At 45.8% G+C, this 24,886-nt stretch overlaps 1 protein-coding gene across 3 annotated transcripts in view; it reads right to left on the reverse strand.

Moving 5' to 3' along the window:
• SLC4A4 (solute carrier family 4 member 4) overlaps positions 1-23,399 on the reverse strand; it is a 257,294-nt gene extending 233,895 nt beyond the window's left edge. For all 3 annotated transcript variants that reach the window (XM_084855374.1, XM_084855372.1, XM_084855369.1), the window contains exon 1: positions 22,689-23,399. The gene's annotated coding sequence lies outside the window, so the exon portion shown is untranslated. The remainder of the gene's footprint in view (positions 1-22,688) is intronic.
• Positions 23,400-24,886: the final 1,487 nt, after the last annotated feature.

The following is a 24,886-nucleotide window of genomic DNA, read 5'->3' on the forward strand; positions in this document are numbered from 1 at the left end:
ACAAAAGCTCAGATTAGTGGTTCTGTATGCCATGCGGTACCTTTTCAACACGATTTCTGAACCTGCATAACACAGCAGGACAGTCTGTATTACCAATTTAAAAACAACCAAATTTGAACCTTCAAAGAAAAACTTAGATCTCCAGTTGTCTTGTCACTCTACCAAACTGCAACTGCACAATAGGACTGTCAGGTCCAGGTTAATCCTTCAAAACGTATTTCTGGCTTGGGTCCTGCTGGGCCATCAGACAGGCAGTCACTCTTTAATATTTCAACCATAAGTCACACCAGAAAACAATCAAAGAAAAGAATAATAAAGGCAACAACAACAACAAATTCACAATGGCAATCAAATCTAACTTTACATCCTCCTGGGTGTCTTTTGACTTGATTTTGAATTGAGGGGGGCTCAGAGATTCAGGCCAAACTTTGCTCCCAGAATTTTACCCAGGAAGACATCTGAGACAAGCTTAGGGCTAGGTGGCTGTTTCCATTTTAGAGAACAAGGGAGACATCCCCCCCCCCACAATCTCTTGAATTAGGAACACAGCAAGCTGCCCTGTACTGATGCATACCATTGGCCCATCTAGCCCAGTATTGTCAACACTGACTGGCAGCAGCTCTGCAGGGTTCCAGGCAGGAATTTTTCCAACCCTACTTGGAGAGATGCCAGGGATTGAACCTGGGACCTTCTGCATGCAAAGCAGGTGTTCTACCATTGAGCCACGCCTCCTCCACAATTCAGACAAATGCAGTATCTCCCTGGTACATCTTTAAGCTTCTCCCCTGGTTAAGGAAAGAGTGGAGGCAGTCTGAAAGCCCAAGGACCGCTCCTTCACTCTCCCCAGGCAGAAGCCCAGGTGCAAAATATTGACTGAACAAGCCCTAAGTTAAAAGCAGGTATCTCTTGGCAACGAACCCCTATAATGGTTTTATAGATGCTCAGGCAGAACTGCTTTAAATAAACCATCGCTGGATAAATCTTATGCAATGTTTCCCTAGCTCTCTTCACCCTCAAAAACTTGCCCTGATGACAGAATTCACATTTATGCCCGTAAGCTAAAAGAAGAGAGGCCCACTTACTCAGCATTATGCAGAGCACTCTCTTTCTCCCTACAGTTTTAAGAGGCTTTTAGACCAGAAAACGTTGCTGTAGACAAAAGTCTACTTTAAGACCCTCCTGATGTGTTTATATGTCTCTGTCCAAAACTTCCACAGCAGGATTCGTACTTTTGCTTTAAGAGGACCGCTGTTTAAGAGCAATAACACAGTAGGTATGATTTGAAGTGATTTGAGATATACAATGATGTTGACTTGTTTACACCATGGCAGTAATCCTTTAACTTGCTATAAACTTGAAGCAAATTCAGACAACTATCAGTCAGTTCCGAGAAGACGGAGATAAGACTGCACACAAAAAACTGATCGGAAGTTAAGTCCACTCGTGTGATCGATGTAATGTGGGAACAGCAGTTCATGTGAAATCACCCTGTTCTTTTCCATGGAGAATTTCAACTTGCCATTTTTTCATTCATGGAGGGAGACCCATAATCTTGCTCCCACTTTTCACTGCTTATGCTTGAGACTGCTTGTGGGAGTGAGGTTTTTAGCATACTACCTTAAAGACCCATGCAGATAGCCTCTCCGAATGTGTGCCTCATGGAAAGGTGGGTTGTCTATAAACTCTGGCAATATGGGTAGGCCCAGTGTTACCATCCCTCTGCTTCAAGGAATGTCTTTGACAAAAATGTCACATCCATAAAGCAAATGGAATCACCAATAGGACCTTATCATGATAATGCTAACCTTGACACAAAGATGTTAACATGGACCAAGGCATGTGCTGATTTTACCCCAGCAAATCATTATGGACATTCTTAGCTGGTCCAAAAACAGGTATTGCCTCACACACTCTATGTTTCACGTTACCACTGTGAGAATTAAAGTTATCAAGAATACAAAGAACACATCCTAATAGCTAAGTTACAAAACAGGAACACAGTACACAAAGCAAACATCTGTTAGAGAATTAAAGCACAAATACTAAAACAATAAAACACACCATCAGTGGTCAACATGGAACATGCATCTACAAGAAACCAAACTCTGGCGAGGGGACTTCCACCAACCGGAATCTGAGCCTCCAAGATGCTGGCATTTTGGTTTGCCATCTGTACATTCTCTGATATGCACTCAGAGCTCCATCTCCTCAACAGAGCTGTTCTTATGAAGCTACTATATACTTGCTCACCTGCTCTCTCCCCTGATGGGCCCAATGGGTGATGGGAGTAAAGAAGAGGAGGCCAACACCAGCTGCCAGGAAAGTGGCAACAGCAGCTGCAAGGAGAAGATGCAACAGCTGTCACTGGAAGAGGATGAAGGCAAATGATGGGCAATAGTAAGGAAGAGCCAAGTCAAGGGCCCACTCAGATCCAATGTCAGCATGCGAAGTAGCTTCAAGGGACCTAGAGCCCTGGCAGTGCCCCCTGCTGCACTGGGGCCTACCTTGGGCCCTCCATTCGAAGCAGCTTGAAGCCACCATTTTGATTTTCCACAGTGCTTCAGAGTGACACTATGTCTGGGACATGGCGGGAAAGTTAAATGACGGCTGCTGCTGCCACCACCCATTGACCAAGAAAAGGGCCCCCACCAGAGGACACTTTGCCAAGAGCCCCCCTCAAGCCTGGAGCAGGCCCTCAGCCCCCTGCTGCTTGAAGGCCCACCAAAACATGGCACCAGCCCCAAAACAATGCCTATGATACCAAATTGGGCAAGGAGGAAATGGCAGGGGTGGGGGGAAGGAACATAAATCAGGGCTGAGCTTAAACCATAACTGCACAGTGGAAGTGTAAGAAATTCATATTGGACACAGAATTCAGTATCCTTAAAATCTCAGCTGTCATTTAAAAAAAACAGCAAGTTTCTAGTCCTTAAAATTAGAAAGGTAGGCTTGATTAAAATGTGTGGGAAATACCCTGTGAGATTTCAGAAGCCAGAAAGGTCAGGGAGGTGGGGGGACAAAGCGGGATTTGCCATAGCTTCGTGCCCTTCCCCATGAGTAGGGGAAGAAGAATGAAATTATGCAAACAAAGTTGGCACCGAATCTGAATTAGCTTGGCACACAGCATTATTTTTCTCTTTACTGCAGAGTATGCATTGAGCCACCTCTAATTCTTATTGAGTTACATGAGTTACAGTATCAACATCTGTTAATGAATCAGAGACCTGATTTCAAATCCTTACTCAACCACGAGCCCAGAGGGTGACCTTGGGCCAAGACATTTATCTCTTCGCATCAGCTCCCCTTCTGTGAAAAGTGCCACCTTCAGGGCTTATTGCAAAGACAAACGGTATAATGATTACAACAGACTTTGCACACTAGAAGAGGCGGTATAATAAATCAGCCGCCGATGACACGATATTTTCCATGGGACTAACTATTCTATATTTGAGCCATGCACCCTCTGAGCCATGCAACCCCTTAGCTGAGCAAACAGGTTTTGGAGAGAAACCTATTAGCAATGTGCTCTTTTGCACCCAACTTCCATACGGAATCTATAGCTGCTTAAAAGGTAACAGGAAGCTAATCATACTAAAATCTGGTTATCTACACTCGTTATCTTGGATTTCTTTATGAGTCTAGTAAGTGGAACGAGTGCCCTAGGACTACAGCCAGATGCTAGATAAAGCGTACAAGATCTTTAAATCAACCCCACAGAATGGCTGGCCCTCAGACTGTTTGAAGGGCTGTCAAAGGACAGCCCTCTATTTGAAGGCCAAGTCCAAATCCGGTTCAAAGTTAAAGAATCATAAGAAGGGAGACCAGGGACCTTGACGCTGCAGCCCAAAGGTTTGCTCTCAGAAGCAGGCTGAGTAGCAAGCACACAGACCACAGTGTGGTCAAAGCCTGTCAAAGCTCACAGTCTTCCCACTGAGGTAAGACGTACTGCGTTTCTATTTAAATTGCAGTAATTATTTCTAAGCTTGCATCTTTACATATAGACTGGGTTTGCACAGAATGCTAAGCCACACTCAGTGGTTTGAGCGTGGGTTGTTGCTGAACTGTGGGTGGCTTGTTGAACCATGGGTTAACATGTTGTCTGAACCCAGGACGTTTTCTCCAGGTTGGCTTGTTAACTATGCAGTGTGGCTTATTTTTCTCAAAGAAGCCACCTTGAGAACCCATGTTTTGTTATTTGGTTGTTCGGCGTGGTTAACAAGCCACCCTGCAGAAAATGTCCTGGGATCAGACACAGCGCTAATCCATGGTTCAACAACAACCCACACTCAACCACTTAAGTGTGGGTTGGCAAGCCGTCTGAACAGCCCCATAAATTTACATATGCAAATGTTATGCAAATCTGTAACCTGCTTGAAACCCTGGAGTGCCACTACCTGTCAATGTCAACAATACTGGGCTAGATAGACCCATGGTCTGACTTAGTATAAGGCAGCTTTCCATGTTCCTGTGAAATGCAATTCTACAGATAGATAGATAGATAGATAGAGAGCGAGCGAGCGAGCTGGCACCTGTGCAATTGGATGACTTATTTTCCTGCTCCAGAGGAAATCCTGGCTCCAAAGCCAAGGGATAAAGCTTTTCTCCACAGCCAAAACATACATTTCCCCATGCCAATTCTTTCAGTAATCAATCAGGTAATCTTTCTTTGGATCACCTCCCTTCTTCTTCAAATGATTAATCAAGATCCAAGTTGTTGTTTTTTTAAGGCCTATGTATTCGAATCCATATAATGCACCCCAAAAATATTAAAAGTGGCCTCCTCCTTCAAATGGAAGTATTTTCCCCATCATTCTTACCAATACATTACACTAGCTTTCTGCATTAAACAAGGCATAGCTTACTTCCCTCTCTTTGCTAATACTCTAATTAAAGAAAACTGTTTACAAGCCAAAAAGACAACAGCTTAAAGTCACCTTTCCCCCTTTTGCACTGCAGGAACTGCAATTAAGCTTCTGAATTGGTCTATAAGCAAGATTTGGACTCAAACACCAGACAGGTATCAAAGTAAAAAAAAAAAATTCTGAATAAAAATTAAACACCCACACACGCTATCCACTGAAGGTGAGGGATAAGATTTCTTTTCAAAGCATACTTTGAAATAAGTGGTGTGGGAGGTTATTCATACTCTGCCCTGATTGCCCATTTTCGCCACCCCACCTGACTTCTGCCTGCCAACACCAGAGGAAAGAGAACATGCAGGAGCAGTAAGTACACAGCTGGGGGGGAAAGTACAACATCAAGGCTATTGCCTGTCTTTTAGTGTACCTTCAAGTCCCTACCTACAAGGCTATTTTCAGCGATTCGGCAACAGCACAGTATATGGAAGACTTGAAACAGCCTCTTCTCATTCTCTCAAAGCCAACAGGTAGTGCCACAAAAACATTATGAACTGACAGGTATGACCTAAACACGGAGTGAGGAAATGAATACAGGCTGTTCTATATATATGTTACAGCAGCCTTCCCCCAAGCCAGCACTCTCCAGATGTGTTGGACTACAAATCCAATCATCCCTCCACCATCTGTGCTAGGTGTGGATGATGAAAGTTGTAGCCCAACACATTTGGAAGGTGCCAAGTTCGGGAATGCTGCATTAAAGGCATAATCACCAATGAGATCTTACAAAAGTTATGCAGGTAAGATGTCCGCTCACCAAAGGTCTACCGTTTACCTAAAAGGAGAAAACAAATCCTTCTGCATCTGATTTGCATGCGCTGCATGACTTGGTATGTTCCATAGAGCAGAGCATCATGGGAGCAGCCCATGAGGAGATACTGCTAAAAAGGTAAAAAAAAAAAATGATAACAGTACTTTAAATACATCAGCCACAGGAAGTTGGCAAGAGAGGCAAGAGGATCTGCTTAAGATGACAAAAGTGTAACTCCAGGGTGCAACTTCACTCAAGACAGAGAAATCGCAGTTCAACTCCCAATGCCTACAGCGCCGGGTTTCCCATCTGCAACACACCACGAACACAAATCTTCTGCTAGACTATTTTACAGTCCTACGTTACAGCCGAAGCAGGTCATGAGACATTCAACAATATAAATAAAGCTGCCCTCAGAACACCCTGCGCTGTGGTGAGGTTGATCGAAGTTCAGGCAGGATTTCAAGCTGAAACACAGGCTGGAAAAGACAAAGACATATCTACGACCTCTTTCTGTTCATTGTTTTCGGGCTCAAACAAAATGGTCCAGGAAGGCAGCAGGCCTGAGAGAAGAAGCACAATCATTCTCCTTCAAGGGCAGACTAGAGGGAAGAAGCAGTGGTCAGAAACAAAAGCAGCTGGTGAATTTAAGCATATTCCTTCCCTCTGGTGACCCAAAGTCACTGAAAATCAAGGTTTCTCCTACCTGCATACCCTATATTCAGGTTGTCTTTTGGTCACATTAGAATGTGACATGAGGACGGATTGGACAATACCTCTCCCCGATGCAGCCAACACCCATAGACAAGAGAGTACGTGAGAGCAACTACACAAACTTGGCCTATGCACATTGGATTTTATGAACATAGGCCTTCTTCAGACATCACAGTCCTGTGTGAATATCAGAGACAGGGCAGGAACTTTGGGTAGGCAGGGAAGGCAGGTGCATCCTCACTCCCCTCCGCGCATATGGGCTGGTTCAGGAAAAGATATTCTCCAATCACACCTAGAATATTGAGGACTGGCTATTTTCTATTATGGGGCCATGGTGGCTTAGTGGTTAAGACGCTGAACTGCAGACTGGAAGGTTGGCAGGACAGCAGTTCGAGACCCGAGTGCTGCATGACGGAGTGAGCTCCCGTCTTCAGTCCCAGCTTCTGCCAACCTAGCAGTTCAAAAGCAAGAAATTGCAAGTAGATAAATAGGCACCGCTTCGGCGGGAAAGGTAACAGCGTTCCGTGCATCTCGGTGTTCAGTCATGCCAGCCACATGACCACGGCTCTTTGGCTTAGAAATGGAGATGAGCACCACCCCCTAGAGTCGGACACGACTGGTTGGGGACACCTTTACCTTTACCTTTTTATTTTCTATTATATATGAAATGATGGTGCTGGTACTTAAGCAGCCTACAAGCCTTCAAAACATGAACAATACTGTCATTCCCCATTATGCTTCCCATAATTTCAATGGGGCCTGCTGATGACGTGCACGCGCACGCGCGCACACACACACACACACACACAGAGTGATTATACTACCAAGTACTAAAGGAACATGGACCCTAATTTTAGTTATCACTCTCAGAGACCAAAGGCCAATGCAAGGTACTTGGAATCAGGTTTCAAGTTCAACTGCAATGTTGGCTTGATAGCCAGAGACAATAAAAGCAGTTAACTTTGATCGGAAAGTTTCTGGTAAGAGTAGAAAGCTAAAGACAGGAAATCCCATAGACAATAAAAATCAATGATGCAAGCTCCCTTCAAAGTCTTTGAGCTTCATTTCTGACTCTACCATGAAGAGGACCTGTACTTCCTAGGGCTAGAATGCACTACTCTGCCTCAGGATTATACATGTAGAAAACTGCAAAAATGTTTAGGATAACCTATTTGCCATTTCGGTATACAACAATAACAACAAAAGTGGTGATTTCTATGGATGTGCAAGAGGTAGGAAGTAGTAGAGTAGACTGTTTGGCACAAGAACCTCTACGCCATATTGTGCAATAAACTAGGTCACAATTCAAGCAGCCCCTTCTGCGTTTCTATCAGGGCAGGCCCAAGAGATTTTGATGCCTGAGGGCAAGAACTAGATAGTGCCCCCTCCCATTCCATGTAGAAAAGCATACTGGACTGGTAGTTGAATCTTTCAACACAGAGGGAATGGGACAACATCCCCCACCCCACCTGAAGGCAGCAGGCTAGCTTAGACTACCTAGGGCAAGCCTCACAACTCTCTCCTCCAACACTTTGCTGCCACCTCCCAGCATTTGCTGCCTGAGGCAACTGCTTCACTTGGCCCAGTACAGCCGGCCTTGGTTTCTATTCAGATGCTATACAAAACTGTCTTCTATAGGCAGCCAAATGCCACTAGGTCCCAAGGTCTTAAGAAGAGGACAACCAACCTATTGTCTTTATCAATGTGAGGAAAAGATGGAACTTAATGTCTTCCCCAGAAAGGCCCACATGACCAGGCGTCCACAAGTTTGCTTGCCATATGTGCTGTGGTGAGCATGCTGCCGCCCCCTCACAAGGGTGATAAGCCTCACCCTTCCCTTCAACCTTGGAATTGCAAAGATGAGCAGGGATGATCCCAGCAGTTGCAATCCTTACCCTTTCCCCAACTCCAAGCTGGTAAAACTCCAAACTAGTAAAGTTCAAGCTATGACTATGACCTTTGAGCATGGAAACGCAAAGCTCTATACACCCTCAGGTAAGGCATATCTGCAGCACTATAAGTGTCAGTGCTAACTTTGACAAGACAAATGGAAGCTATTCCTTTTAGACCTATTGCAAACACTGAGCAAACAATAACCGCCAAGAAGTCAAAGATATATATTTATAAGATAAGCAATACTAGGAACACAGTATAACATTACTGCACGTATTTCATAATTTTCATAATTACGTACTTACACAACACACTGAAGCAACAGCCCTAAGCAAGAGCAGAAAGAAATATGCCCACAAATAAAGAAGCTGGGAAATGAGTGTGGTATAGGAAGTTTACTAGTCCTCAAGGAGTTTGAAGCTCAAGCAAATGCACAATAAACGCACAATCACATGAAGGAAGAAGGGTGCATCTCTGAATCATCTGTTTAGATTTCTGTACTGGTCAGAGAGTAGAAAGGCAAGTTTTATACTGGCTTTTCCTGTTTTCCTATTCCAGGTTTCTCTGCTTATTTGAGACAGCAATTTATAACATGGTGCTACTTGAACCATATACACTGCTCCACAAGCGGCCATCATACTCTGTTCACATTTAGAAACCTCCTTCAAACAGCATTAATTCCCGCGTTGTTACGCCACCAAAGACCTGCAAACGCTGTGACCCCTCAAGCCCAAGGCAGCCTATTCACCTTGTTCTGTGCCTTTCCAGGTACTCTCCCTGTTTTTGCAATGCTAGGCATGGAGCAAAAACAGGATGGTTATCAGGCCCTTGGTGGGTCGCCCTACATCAGTGACCTTTGTTTGCCTCTGTGGCTCATGCGTTTCACAGGTGTGCCATACAGGTAACCAGCTCACTTTGACACAGGTTGACACAGAGCTTGTCAACAGGGAGGCTATTGTAAGGCAAAAATAGCTGCTCAAGGGAGGGAGCGGTAGGAGTTAAATCACTCAATTACTGACACCTTGTTTTTGGTTTGTATTTTCACATAGCGATGTACCATCTTCCACATCCCTGAGGTAAAGCACTCCAGAAGACAGGGATGGATATGCCTGTAAGGAACAAACCAGCCCTGCTAATAACTCCCCCACCCTGTTTACTGTAAATAATGAATGCATCCAAGCTTGCCGTGGTAAATGCAACAAAACTCAGCATCTCCTAAAGGGCATCAGAGGAACATACTGGGTCAGGGCATTAGTCCATTTAGCTTAGTACTATTGACACTAACTGGCAGCAGCTCTCCAGGGTTTCTGGCAGGGATTTTTCCTACCTGGAGATGCTGGGGATCGAACCTGGTACCTTCTGCATGCAAAGCAGGTGCTCCACCACTGAGCTATGGCCCCTCCCCTGAAGCACACAATGTCCATGACCAGCTAAAGTTAGTTGTGCTTAAGCCCCATTGAAAGCAAATGGACTTAACTAACTTAAGCCTCAATGATGGCAATGGGGCTTAAAACCACCATTAACTTTGGCTGGATCACAGCCAATATCCATACTGCAGATTGACAGGCAGTTCAAACGTGACATGCAGCATACGGTACAGCCTTCAGTACAGACTGCAAGTGTGGGAGAGCATTCTGTCTCAATTCTCTTCCCTGTTTAAGAACAAAATTCCCCTGTTCATGGAAAGTTAACCCATCAGGGAGAAGATTAGCCACAATCCTTCTCCACAGGCTATAAAAGAGTTGGATATCCAACGTGAGAACAAAACTCAAGAAGTCTCATTGTTCCTACCATATCCTTGTAATAAGCCCACACAAGTTACTTGCCTGCAAAAATTCTCATTGGCCTGCTAAGAAGCTAGTAGCTTGAGTTTCAAGGCTGGTCGTGGATTCCTTCCTCCACAACCAGCATGGAAACCCAGGTTTTTAGCCTTTTAGTAGGCTAATTTTTTTCTTTTTAAATGCCTTCTATCAAGAGGACTGGTGGAGGAGAGACAGAGCATTTTCACACTTCCCTTCCTCCATGACTACCATGGAAATCGATAAGGCTGATGGAGGAGGGACAGATCATCCCTTGTCCACCAGCACACCCGTTCACCTGCATGAAATTCCTAGTCAGACTGCAACTACCAGGCAAGTTGTTAAAACACAAGGCTGCTACCACCTCTTTTGCAACGGAGCTGTGAGCTCCTAGATTTTCAAACTGCAATCTCCATATACATTATTGATTTTTAATTGCTCATACTTCTAGCTATGCCACTTTAAAATAAAAAATCCAAAGCAGTTTACAAAATGAAGCAAAAATTAAAACTCAATACATTTAAAAGCAGCAATAACAACAACCATCAACATTTAAAACATCCTGGTACACATTCAAGAAGCCAGGTCAACCAAACCAGTAAAACCTCAACATGAAAGGCTAAACACCCTTCTTAGCCAAAGGCAACCCCAAATTTTAAAAAGTCTGAAGGCCTTGTCTGAAAATTAGCAGGAAAGAAGCCAACCATGTATCCTTGGGAAGGGAGTTTATTATTATTAATATTAATATTATTATGTACATACTGCCTTATTTGCTAAAAAGCCAACAAGGCAGTGTACAACAATCTAAAACCATAAAACCACAACACAATACCATTAATGTATTACTAGAGACAAAGTAAAGGGTGAATTCATATCTGTGAAAACAGTCACATGCCTTTCCAGTAAGACTACATTACCAATAACGCTTCTCTACCTGCAAGCACAGAGGCTTCTTCTAACAGGGGCAAGCCTGTGCTGGGTGCTTCTGTAACCTCTGTGATACACATATGCTCAGATTTGTGTATTACACTGCTCATTACAGGCCATCTCCCACCCATGCTTACACCATACCAGGTGAAGGGGAAAAACTGTATTTATCAACACTACGTGCCACATTGGCTTAGAACACCACCAGGAAGTAAATGAAAGCTTTCCCCAACCCCAAAAAGAGATTTCCCGTACTTCTAGTTAAGTATTGCTAAAAAAATTGTGAAGAGGAAGTTTCTGTGCTAATCTGCACTTTTGACATATTTTGCATCAGTGTGGAAGGTACAGGTAGGTAAGGGGGGGGGAGAAATTCACCTCCCCTTTCTCACCTATATGAGCTATGATCTTCTCATTAAGGAGAAAAGTGACAGCATTTAGAGTCTACAGGCTATAAAGGTGTATGCCAACTCTGTTCCTGGACATTTGCACATCCAAGGATGACGGCTGACCTAACGCTGGACAAGTCAACCCAGTTCTGTACATCTTCATACTCTGGACACTTGGCTGCCTTAATTGCAACAGATGGTCAGACACAGGAGCTATCATTTTAACCAAGCAAACCACTAATGTTTTGTCAATATTTACACATTCTTTTAAACAACGCAACCATTACAAAGCTTGTGGCAATTTGCACTTAAGAGAACTGGAGATTGTAGCAATTACCAAGGAGCATGCATCCACTTATCCTCATTAATTCCAGGTTAAATGGATGGGATACCTGATCAGAATATTTATTCCCTCCAAAGAGGAATGTTTGGTATTCAGGATCTTTCTCCCTCTCCTTTTTTTAAAAAAAGGAAGAAATAACAGTCTATTTAAAAAAATTCAAAGCTGCCAGGCATCAGATATTACCAGGTCTCTGAAGTGTTATAGATCTTTATTAGCAAACATCTACATTTTGTTAAGAATGGGTCTATTCAAATGCAGATGCCCCCAGAGCTCTTGGGGAATCAACCTGACTTGACCATGATAGAACTGCTGTTGTTATAACTATAGGGATGTCAAGAGAATTTCGCCATGAATCTCGGAGAGGCCGAATGCCAGCGCATTCGGCCCCCCGAAATCAGTGGCGGAACTGTCTGCCACCCCACACCACCCAGGACGGGACTTACCTTGGGCGAATCTTCCTGGCGGCGGAAGCTCCGGTGGTGGTTCGGCGGCGGTGGCTGCGGCGGCCAGTCTTCCGACCGGCTGCCACCGCCGCCATTTCCAGTAAAAAAAAAAACGTGATAGGCTACGTAAAGATTTACGTAGCCTATCACGGCTAGATTTTTAAAAAACACCGTGATACGCTACTTAAATGTTTACGTAGCCTATCATGGCTGATTTAAAAGAAAAAAAAAAACACCGTGCATATGCAAATGGCGGCGCCCATGGGCGCCGCCATTTGCGTTCCTTATTTTGGCATGTCTTAGTCTATGTAAACATTTACGTAGACTAAGACGGCGAAAATAAGGGGAACGTAAATAGCGTAGACGCTACGCTATTTACGTTCCCCTTATTTTCGCCATCTTAGTCTATGTAAACATTTACGTAGCCTATCACGGCTGACTGCAGGGACGCAAACGGCGGCGGCTACAGCCGCCGCCATTTGCAGAGCCGGCCGGCCAGGATTTGGGGGGGGGGAAGGACGGAGCACCTCCCCCCCGGCCAGAATTTCGGGGGGAGGGACGGAGCACCTCCCCCGCCGGCCAGAATTTTGGGGGGAGGGACGAAGCGCCTCCCTCCCACCGCGAATGTCACCCTTCGAAAAGGTAAGTGACTTTCATACATCCCTATAATAACTAAACGTTCTCCAATTAGGTTCTAGCGCCCTCGCTAACAGCCAGGTAAGCTTGAGAACAACATATTATACAGGCAAACACTCTCTTAAACCTGAACACCAAGGATAATGTGCCTCACCTAGTTATCTGTAAGCTAAATGCTTGCCTTCCACAGGGAAAAAAAAAAACCTAGTTTACCGAAGGAAAAAACCCCACCCATAATCTGAACTACATACCCTTTCCTTCTTTGGCTCCTTATTTTCTCCACTCTCTGTCCCTTCCATCCTTTCTTCCTCCTCCACCCATTTTCTTACAATTACCTGCTCTTTAGTCAAGTTTCCTACACAGCATCCCTGACCTCCAGACATCTTCCCACGATTTTCCAGCACTCAAGTCTCTGTGCCAGCCCTACAGTGTGGTCTCCCCCCCACAGGCAACATAATGCAAGCTCTCCTGGCACTAGGCCCTGTGTAAAGTTATTCTTGAGTCCTGCTTTTTCCTGTTACCCCCTTTTCCTCTACCCAGTTTCCCTCTGGCCTTTGTCTCATCTACACAGACTTCCCTCAAGCTCCTATTTCTCAGTCTGCACTGTTCTTTAGATCACCTACCTCTTTGGTCCTCTTCTCACAGCTTCTAAAGCCTTAATCCTCCCATCTCCCTAGCAGCCTTTTTGTGAAAGCATGTGTGTCTTCCTGCCACTCTACCTTATGTGAATTTCCTTCCATCCAAACTAATCTTTCACTTCACTCACAGAAACTGCACTCTCGAGATTCTATTGCCAGCATCTTCACCCTGAACAATGAGAACATTCCATGACACCAAAGCAGACTGGCCAATGGCTGGTGACTGCCACAAGAATAACCAGCCAGGTTTATATTCTATAGCTGTCTGCTACAGAACCTATTGAGCCCTTTTCATATTATGCAAAACTAGCAAGGGAAGATATTCTACTGATAACACACAGGAGATTTAAATCTTGAAAACTGTCATGAACTAGCTGGAGGTGGGGGGGAGTTCAGACTTATCAGCTGAATGGAATGCTGACAGGATCTGCCAGGAACATAACTCGCTGATGTACAGGGGCATTAATTCTCTAGGAGTGTCCCATACATACAGAGTGAAACTGCATCGCCCATTAACAAAAACACACATAAGCCTATACTTCTCCACAGCCCCACTTTCAACCTACGATAGCAACAATACACTGGATATTTACCTCTCCGTGTTTCCATTGCAAAATACAACTCTGCCCTCAGCTACTAGCACTCTAATCCTGCAACTGCTGCAGCTCTTCTATAACATTGTGTGGACATTTTCAGCAGAGGTTTGCCAATGGTAGTGGTAAAAATTGGGGCAAAGGAGCAGCCTAATGTCCTGGAGCCCAAAATGTAAATGCCACCTTATTGTGTTTGGCAGAGGGGAGTGTGGCTTGTTCCCCAGAAGAATCCCTGGGAACCCGACATTGGCAGGAGAACCACGGGGGCAATAAAAAAACCCATGGGGCTACATGTTGCCCACCTGTGTCTTAGAATACTGAAAGATTGGAACATTTAAGCAGGTGGCATTGCTTCTCTATAGTCCACTACAGACATAAAGCTGGCTTCTTGCATACCATGGTTTGCAAACTGGAAGCTGGCCTCAGGCATGTGGGCTCCCATTTATTTACCTAAAATATTTCTTGACCGCCTTTCAGGGCAGGAGCCTTCCCATGGTGGTGTACAACAATGAAACACATAACAAAAACCAATATGGTAATAAAAACAGGAAAAACACAGGAAAAACAGCAACCGCAGGAAACATTCTAAAGAACAACAAACACCAGCATAAAACAAGTCTTGCAACAGACAACTGAAGCTACAACCTAGTCTGCAATGTGCAACATGTATCTAAGCCTCATTCACATGATCTATCTACCATTGTTTCTTGATGGGAAAGAACCATGTGAATCAGGTCTGCACAATTCCAGAGCTTCACATGGAGGGACCACATTTTACATCAGGTACGTGACGGAGGGAGAAGGGTACACACCTGCTCCTCCACCATGGGAACCACATTGCTGCCACACAGTAAGCACCTGAACGACGTCTTAATCTAGAAGGGAGAATGGGCCATGTGAACAGCATTCACTGCTCTGCCCCCAGTTAAAACTATTCCATTAGATCACCACTTGCTCTAGCCAGTTTTGCCAGGGCATGTTTCCAAGAATCCTGAATGAGTTACCACAGCCTTGGATTTAAGCACTTGCCCAGTCACCATAGGTGGCAAGGAACTCCATGTAGGCAAGTGAGTGGGCTGCAAGGGGAAGGACGGAGTGCTCCAACCCTCTCTGTGCCCAGCATGGAAACCAAGTGGGCTGCCAGAGAAGAGAGGCTGCGTCCTCCGTGCCTAGCACAGAAATGTAGGGAGGAGGGACGGAGGTATCCATCCCTCATCTGCTAACCCCCAGCAAGCTAGTAAAAAACTTGCAGGCCAGTAAGGTCAGTCTGTGCACAGACACCCTGGAACCCCTGCGGAATTCTGACAGTGAGGGCTGAGGGCAGATTTTGCCTCACTGCACCCAATATCACCCATTATCAGTGCTTCTTCACATTCATATGTATGGGAGAAAAAAGGCGATTCATTGGGACAGAGGCTAATCCTGCTTTCTGTGCCCTGGTGACTCCAGCCATTGAAAATCAACCCTACTTCTACCTGCACAAGCCCATTTTAGGTTGTGTCTCTTGGACACACTCGAGTGTGACAGAATGTCAGGAACTGACCTTTAAAGATTAGCTCATGTAACAGACAAAGCCTATATCCATCCAAATTACACCGTGTCACAAGAGAGCAGGAAAAACCAAAGTGCAGATGGCTGATAAGATTCTAGATCAAGAGCATATATGATTATTAATATGCAAATCCAGATGACTCAGGGTGTACAGGTTACACCATGAACAGGATAGTGATGAAAGAAAAATTACTAAGCAAAATACTTATCTAAATCCTAATACAATTTGATAATCAACACAACCTCCACCCCTCTTCCAAGAAACATCTGCAATATAGATCCACTCACATATGCTACCTTCAGTCACACCAAACAGTGAAGCCTCCATTGAATAGAAACCAAAGCAGGGAGTGGGAGGATTGCAAACAAAGGACAAGCTTATTACAACATTATAATGATGTAACAGGGGGACAAAAAAAAGGATAGAGAACAAAAGGATACTAAGACAGCAAGCTTAGCAGGCGAGAAAGAGGACAAGCGGCACACTGGAGTTAGCGGGAAGTTCAAGAAGGGTGGGCAAGAAATTAATTCCACTACAGTATGAGTGTGGGATATTTCTTCCTAGCACTATGTCAGATACAGGGATATTAAATGGCTTATGGAAACACATTTTCTTAGAAATGAGGAATTAATGCCACTTCACTCAGTTTAACCAACCCAACGTCTTTAAGGGTGCAATCCTATGCATGTTTAGACACAAAAAAAGTCCTACAACTCCCAGCATGCTCCAGCCATGCTGGCTGGAGCATGCTGGGAGTTCTAGGATGTTTTTCTGTCTAAATATGTAGGACGTTTTTCCTGTCTAAACATGCATAGGATTGTGCGAGAAATAAAGCTTTACTTTTGCCTGCCATTTGTTCTTTTCTAAATGTAAGTGCTGGATGGATTGGAAATGACATATAAATCCATTCTGGCTGGGGATGATGGGAGCTGCAGTCCAATACCTCTGGAGGCCACCAGGTTGGGGAAGGTTGGCTTAAATTAGAATTTAAATTCTCAGAATTGGAGAAGACTCAATATTTTAAACGGTGTCGAAAAGTTTTGTATTTTAGATCCAGGAGGGACGATGGCTATCCTCTTCCTCTATTACTTTGACATTTTCCAAGGGGCTTCCTATAATGAGCTCATCTCTAATAATTTACAGTACTTTTACTCTCTCTCTCTCTCTCTCTCTCTCTCTCAATCAAATGCAAGCAAGTTTCTACTGACACCAACACTGGCATAACAAACACAAGGCAAAAACAGCTGTTTAGAGAGATGTACATGGAGCAACCAGACCAGCACATGGAGCAATACATACATGGAGCAACTACACCAGCAGAACACGTCTCTGCATTGCACTGCATGGCCCTTTAACTCCAGACAGAACATAAATGCATGCAGCCACCATTCAGACAGCAGGAGCAAGAGTAGGTTCACACATGCGTGTTTCCACCACTCCACTGCTGCAACATCAATCAATGGGTTCCATGGGTGAAGCTGCTCTCACAGATAAGAAAGAGCTTTCATATTGCTCCAAACCATACTTGGGGGCTTTGCACATTGTAACTGCAAGTCAGCAAGAAATGAGTAAGAGAGGCACATTTATTTACCTATTAAAGGAAGTATATATACTGCTTTTCATTTTTACAAAACATCCCAAAGCAGTTCACAACATAAAAGCATAACAAATGCATCTGCTCTGAGACCACAGTACAGCAGGTGTCGCATGCACACCTATATGCATTCCTGCCTAGTGCTTTCCTGAATGCCAGTCATATATATATCAAGGAATATAGCACAGGTGTATATACTGTACCCTGTTCATAACTGATGCAATATGCATGTTTTTTGTACTAGAATACCTTCATCCAAGCACAAAATGCATTGTCAGAAGAAGACCCTAAGGAGCTAGGCTGTGGTAAAACCCAAACATAAGCAAACTGAGATGAGTGACATATTTGTTTTCCCTTATTTCTGCACAAACTTCTGAACATATAAATGGATACTAGCTGTCACTTTTTCAGGCACTAGTACTATATGAATGACTGAGTTATTTCACAGAATCATAGAATATAGGGTTGGAAGGGGCCTATAAGACCATCGACTCCAACCCCCTGCTCAACACAGGAATCCAAGTCAGAGCATCCCTGACAGATGGCTGTCCAGCCTCATCTTGAAGGCCTCCAGTGTGGGACAGCCCACCACCAACCTAGGGAATTGGTTCCATTGTCGTATTGCTCTCACAGTCAGGAAGTTTCTCCTGATGTTCAGCCGGAACCTGGCTTCCTGTAACTTGAGCCCCTTATTCCGTGTCCTGCATTCTGGGATGATCAAGAAGAGATCCTGGCCTTCCTCCCTGTGACAACCTTTCAAGTACTTGAAGAGCGCTCTCCTATCTCCCCTCAGTCTTCTCTTCTCAGGGCTAAACATGCCCAGTTCTTTCAGTCTCTCCACATAGGACTTTGTTTCCAGTCCCCTGATCATCTTCATTGCCCTCCTCTGAACCCTCTCCAGTTTGTCTGCATCCTTCTTAAAGTGTGGCACCCAGTACTGGAAACAGTGCTCCAGATCAGGCCTAATCAGTGCTGAGTAGAGGGGAACTAGTATTTCACATGATTTGGAAGCTGTACTTCTATTAATGCAGCCCAAAATAGCATTTGCCTTTTTTGCAGCCACATCACATTGTTGGCTCGTATTCAGCTTGCTCACGGTTTTCTACCCTATGGAGATTACAAGTGTGTACCTGAAAATCAAAATCAGAGAATAGCCTGCACAGCTATTCTTAGTCTTTTGCTTTAAAAGTGAGATCAGCACCTGGAAGGATTACGACAAATCAAGTTGTAGTTAAACACAAGAAACACTTAGAGCAGCCTTCCCGCATCTGCTGCTCTTGAGATGTGTTGGACTACAACCCTGATAATCTCCAGCCATTTTACCATGCTACATGGGAGTTGTAGTCCAACACATCTGGGTGGTGCCAGGTTAGGAAGTCTGATTTAGACCAGCAGGAGGGGCATGGGGAAGGATGTCCCTTTCTCCCACATACATCCACACAGTTCTGTACGGGGTACATGAACAAGATTCATGCAGCACCTCCTAAGACAACCCTACTTTGCAGCACCAAAACTGCAAGTTCAGGCATGATCTGGGCCATGATTTCACACCTTCCAGACCAAACACAGACTCAGACACAATCTGCAGTTAAAGTCTGTAAGTTTCCAAGCTTGCAATGTGATTCGCGGGCCAAAAAAATGCATTCAACAGACTAGTTACATTTGAAAAATGTGCATGAAAAATTGCATACTTTTGACAAATGCGCACAAATGCGCTTTAATCAACGGGAGAAGAATGCGTACATACATTTCAAAGATGAGCACAACTGATGCGTACTTTTGGAAAAATATGCACACACAGACTGTCATGCAGAAAGAAAAAAACAAAGTTCAAATGTGATATGGACTCAAGTCAGAACAAGCTTTGAGATTGAATTCAGAGCACTTCAGCGACCTCAAGTTTTCTGATTTGCACATCCCTACCTGTGTCCAGTCAAAACCTGTACCAACACAGTCACATCTCCAACACTTCCAGTAGGATTCAGCTTGGTGCCCTGTGGTTACACTCCTCAAACATCTGTCAAAACCTTCTGCTCTCTCCCCTGTCTAGACCCAAAGCTCACCATCATTTCTTCTACCAATGCCCAGTAGAAGCCTTTGCCTGCTGCACTGGTGAGGATGGGCAGCAATGGACAGGTAGGGATAGAACAGGTATGGACAAAACAGAGTTCCAGAAAGACCATTTTATCACTGAATTTATATAATAGCGGCAAAAGATGGGGTTTTGTCAAAGTATGTAAACCAGTCAACAGCTCAGCCAGCACTACTTCATAATGCCCTCTGCCCAAACCTTCATCAGTATATCCCCCTGCCCCTGAATCCCCCAACCATCACTGCACAATGCATCCTTCCTGAACTAGCTCCACATCTCAATAATCCAACTCCATCCAACTTGCAGTGGATATCCCCAAACCACTCCTAACTCAAGTCCAAACCAAAGGTTACGTGCAGATACATGTTACTTTCTCTCGACCACTGTGATCTTGACCGGCGTACCAGAAGGACGGTTTTTAGCTCTCCTCTGCTTGGAGATGTTTTTCTGCTCAAAATCACACAGACACCACAAAGTTGATCTTCCCCACAGTGGGCAAATGTACACATCTCCATATCTCCCACCCACCCACCCACCGCCGAAAAACAGCGGGGGGGGGGAGATTTAGAGCGCGCAAACGACAGGAAAAGAAAGATTGAGGTCTTCTTCACACAGAGCTTTTATCCTGCTATTGAGATTGGTTACTCACAGAAGTTTGCAGGCCCTTTAGATGAAGTCGTCAACCTTCAGGGCGTCTTCAACACTAAATGAAATTTATTCCATTTTTTAAAAGATTGGAGATAATGAGCTATCAAATTACAGCGCTTGAGTTCCACTTGAGTTCTTGCAAAAAAGGAAAACCCGCAATAAGAGGAGCTAGACCACAGCGCCATCTAGCAGCTGTATAATGAAACATATGGAAGACTCAGATAAGGGGGGAAAGGAGGGGGAAAGGGGGGGAAGGAAGTGCATGTAAAGGGGGTCCGTCATGATCCTGCGCTTAAAATGGAAGCAGAAAGCCCCATTTTAAATGCGGGATTTTAGGCTGATGTAGAGATGCTCTTAAGTCCATTCAAGATTTCAACCTCCAGTGGCTGGTTTTCATATTAACAAGAAGAAAAACAGGGGAAAGTTACACAGCTATCTATATAACATGTAGCTTCGTCCTTAATTCCAGTATCTGTCCACCTAGCTTTTCCCCTGGAGAAGTGACAAGAACCTGCCTCCAAAGACCAGCTCCAAATATTCCATAACTATCTTAATATTGCCTGCCTACCTTGCTAATTTAGATTGAGGCAGGGACTTGTGTTTTGATTATGAAACTGTGTACATGGGCAATGCTGTAGAAGAAACACTCTGCATTCTAATATTTCTCTGCCCCCAAATCCACAGTTCAACCCCAGCTGCCCTCAGATTCCAACATTTTTCTGCCATGCTGCAGCGGCTCCTTTGCAGACTACAACCTGCCCATTATTCCCAAATCCCTGTGTACCAATATATCCCAATCCAGTACCTGCTGACCACTAGATCAGAAACTCTTCTAACTCCCATCCAAACCACAGCTTGTATGTCATAAACCTCAATGCTATTCCATCCACCTCTTCCACAGCAGCTTCCCTCTACCCAGAAAAACCTCTCCTGGTCCCAATATCCCACTTGCCCTAAACATATTTCTCCAGGAAAACTATCCCTACAGATCCAGTCACACCGTTAAACCACAGCCCCTGCAACCCAAACTCTAGAATTGCTTTCCCCACCAACTCCCTCTTGGCCATCTGTACCCTAAAAACCCTCCTGCTCAAACCCTAACCTCTCTTCCCCAACCCTACAGCCAATTTCCAGTACCATCTAGCCCAAGAACTTTCTCTGGACAACCAACACAGAAATTCTCCTTGCCCTTTTTACCTTTCTGACAAATTGCCTCATCCTAGTAATCCTCTATCATACCCCTAAAAACCCTGCAAACAACTCCTGAGTCCTCTGTCGTCCTGCTACATGTCCCAAACCTCACAAATATTATCCTCTTCTTTCTCAGCCAACCCCAAATTGCCCCATACTCTGTTTGGCCCTCTGCATTACTTGAATCTTACCAGAATTCACCAAAGCTTAATTCTGGCACATGTTTTCAGTGCTGAGGGTCAGCCTTCACAAGCATGTTAAATCATTAGAGAGTTCCTCAGAGTATGTGCGAAGTGCTTTTCCATCACAACCTAGGAACCACAACCACATCTGAAGGGTCAGGAGATGCAACTTTCAGGCAGGAGTACACCTCCCCACCCCCTAGAGGGAACCACTCATGGCAGAACTTACACTGAGCCTTTGCCCAAACAATCCTCTGCCTATATCCCCCCTGCACCCTTAGTCACCCACCCTCTATGCCTAAACAGTGGCCATTGCCAAATATGTGGAAGTTATCTGCATGAGGAAGACACTCTGCACATGCTCTAGAGCATGCACTTTTATAGAGCTGTATTCAATGTTAGTCTAACTTAAGTTACATTTATTTCAATGGGTCTGCTCTAAATAGGATTAACACCGGATAAAACCCATAATTATGACTTTGTATGTCCCTATTTTCTTCCCCAGCAATGCCTTATTTTATGTGTACTGCTGTCTTTCTTCCCCTCTTCATGCCTATACATTATTTAAACATTGTATGCTTCCTTGAGCAAAGGTTTTATTTTATTCTTATTTTTAAAAGCCGAGCTATAAATAAAATAAAGTAAAACTGAAGAGAGTTTGGGCAGCAGAGCAACTGAGGCGAAGTCCTGCCCCAACTCCAATCCTATCCTGTGGCGGCAGCGGTCGATACTGTCAGACCAGGGACTGGGGACTCCAGGTTCAAATCCCCACCGAGGGACCTTAGGCAAGCCCCTTTCCTTCAGTCTACATCACAGGGTTGTCGTGAGCATAAAAATACCAGAGGGACAGGGAGGGAGAGAGACAGAACAGGGCAACCTTCCCCAACCTGGCGCCCTGCAGATAGGTTACAACTCCCATCATTCCACCAGCCAGCACACTGACTGGGGGAATGATGGGAGTTGTAGGCCGACGCATCTGGAGGGCGCCAGATTGGGGAAGGCTGGAATAGGAGGCAAAGCACATAAGAGCAGCCATGCTGGATCAAACCAAGAGTAGAACCCAACCTAAGTCCTACTTGGAATACACCAATTGAAATGAATAGGGCTCAAGTCGTGACTAAGTTAAGCCCCATTCATTGCAATGGGTCTACTCGAAGTAGGAGTTACGTTGGATTTTGCCCCAAGTGCCTATCTAGTCCAGCATTCCGTTCACACAGCGGCCGCCCGGGGGCAGATCAATAGCAGGACCCGAGCGCAACCACGTGCGCCGCCTCGCGCCCCTCGGACGAAAGGCGGGCTATCCGCGCCGGGCAGAAACACCCCGCTGCAGCCACCGCCGCCCCTCGCCTGCCAAGCCCCACATCGCGCATCTCTTCCCCGCCCTCCTCACCTCCTGGGGTCTCCTTTGCGTCGCTCCTCCAGCGCGGCGGCTGGCGGGGGCTGCCGGGGCAGCAGCACGCGGGGAAGCCGGGAGAGCAAGGAAGCCTGAGCAGGACCCGCGCGGGGCAGGAGGCTGGGCGGGCGAGCGCGCGCGCCTCTTCTTCTCCTTCTCCTTCTGCGAAGTTCTCCTCCTCACAAACGCGGGCCGGCGGGCGGGCAAGCGGCGGATTCAGCCGCGGCAAAAGCCTCCGCGGCAGCAGGAGCCGCCGCACAAACCCGGCGAGGGAGCCGAAGAGAAGTCCGCCCGCTGCCCAACTTCGCCGCGCTCGGCGACAAGCTGCGCGGGACTGGGAAGCGCGCGCGAGGGGCGGCCGCCGCCGGCGGCGCGGTCCCCTCTGGAAGAGGCGAGCGCGTGGGTCGCCCGCTCAATGGCTCCCTCGAAGCCGACCGCCCGCCTTGTCCCCCCCCCCCGCTCTTCACACGCCTCCTGTCTGGGTCTGGCGGGCGCCCCGGCGAGCCAAGGCGGGCGGACAGCCACGCGCGCACAGCCCGCGGTGCCAAACGCGTTTCCCCCGGCCCTTCCAGGCAGAAAGCGAGACTAGAGCGGAGACCGCCGCCTCCAGCGCTGGGAGCTTTCTCTCGTAGCCCGAGCAAGATTTAAAGCCGTGAGTCGCCGCTGCGGGGCCGTCCCGGTCTGTCCCCTCCTCCGCGGGTCCCTCCCACCCGCCGCCGTGCGCTCTCGCCGCCGAAAAGCGTCACAGGGCCCCGGGCAGCCAGAAAAGGAGGAGCCAGGCCGCCCGCCCGCCCGCCAGCCTGTCTGCCTGCCTGCCTGGGGCTTCTGGTGTTACAGCTCTCGCTTCTCATTTCATCCGCCACCCCTCTGCCCACCGCTTTTAGGTCACTTTTCCTGCCGGGGCGGGGGTGTTTTTAAAGTGGCTCCGCTTCTGCCCAAAGGTTGCCAGGCTGAGGCGCGCCGTTCTTGGCGGCTTACGTCTGGGTCAGCGTGCGCGGGACTGGGCGCCGGGTAACAGGTTGCTGGGCTAGTAGGTTGTTGGGAAGGGATGTCTTCTTTCTCTCGAGGCCCGCCTCAAATCCCCTTCGACTCTGAGCAGGTGCTTGGATTAAAAGAGGTTCCCCCTTTCAAAACAAAAGGCCAAATAGGCTGTGCAAAAGGCCCCCAAAAACTTGTACGAAAAGCCCCCCCCCCCGAAGCTGCACAAAAGTCCAGGCATGTAGGAGAAAAGGTCCAGAGAGGTAGCCATTATCAGGCTGCAATCCTATGTTCAGTTTCCTAGGGGTAACTCCCATTGAACTCAATGGGGCTTACGTCTGAGTAGACATGTATCTACACTGTGTTGCACACTGCAGTAGAAGCACTGTGTGTGTTGCACTGTGTGGCTACTGAAGGAGAAACAACGAACAGCGCAATCCCGTATATGTTTACTCAGAAATAAGTCTTAATCGAATTCAGTGAGACTTACTCAGGGAAGTGTATATAGGATTGCAGGCAAAGAATTTATGGCATATTAAAGACTGACCAGATTTATCGTGGCATAAGCTTTGGTAAGGGAGAGTCCTCTTTGTCAGATGCATGAAGTGTTATCCTCAGTTTGCAGGTATTATACACAGGGCCCTTTTAAGGGCACCCTCTCTTGCAGAAGCCCACTTGTCAGGCACATGAGAAAGGGCTTCTTCCTGTGTTTCTCCCAAACTCTGGAACTCCCTTTGGGTGTGCAACTGTTCCCCACTGTGCATTCAAGAAGGGGTCAAGACACATCTTTTGAACTTGGCTTTTAAAATCAACGTTAGGATTTTTAAAGTTGTTTAAGGACACAGTCCTATGCATCTTTAGATAGGAAAAAAGTCTGACAACTCTGAGCATTCCCCAGCCAGCCATGCTGGCTGGGGAATGCTGGGAGTTGTCAGACTTTGTTCTATCTAAGCATGCATAGGATTGTATCCTATTTTTATTTGATTATGGTTTTTAAGGCAAACTCCTATACATGTTTAGACATTGAAAAGGCCTACAACTCCCAGCATGCCACAGCCAGTCATGTTGGGATTTGTAGGCCTTTTCAATGTCTAAACATGCTTAGGATTGAGCTCTAATTATTCTCTGATATTTTTATAAACTGCCTTGGTTAGCTCAGAAAGGTGGTATAGAAATACTACTACTGCTGCTACTATGATGCCAAATAATAATAATGG

The sequence above is a fragment of the Heloderma suspectum genome, chromosome 5, assembly GCF_057233095.1.
Source record: "Heloderma suspectum isolate Gila_16-S chromosome 5, 16-S_ref, whole genome shotgun sequence".
In the NCBI taxonomy this organism is placed as follows: Eukaryota; Metazoa; Chordata; class Lepidosauria; order Squamata; family Helodermatidae; genus Heloderma; species Heloderma suspectum.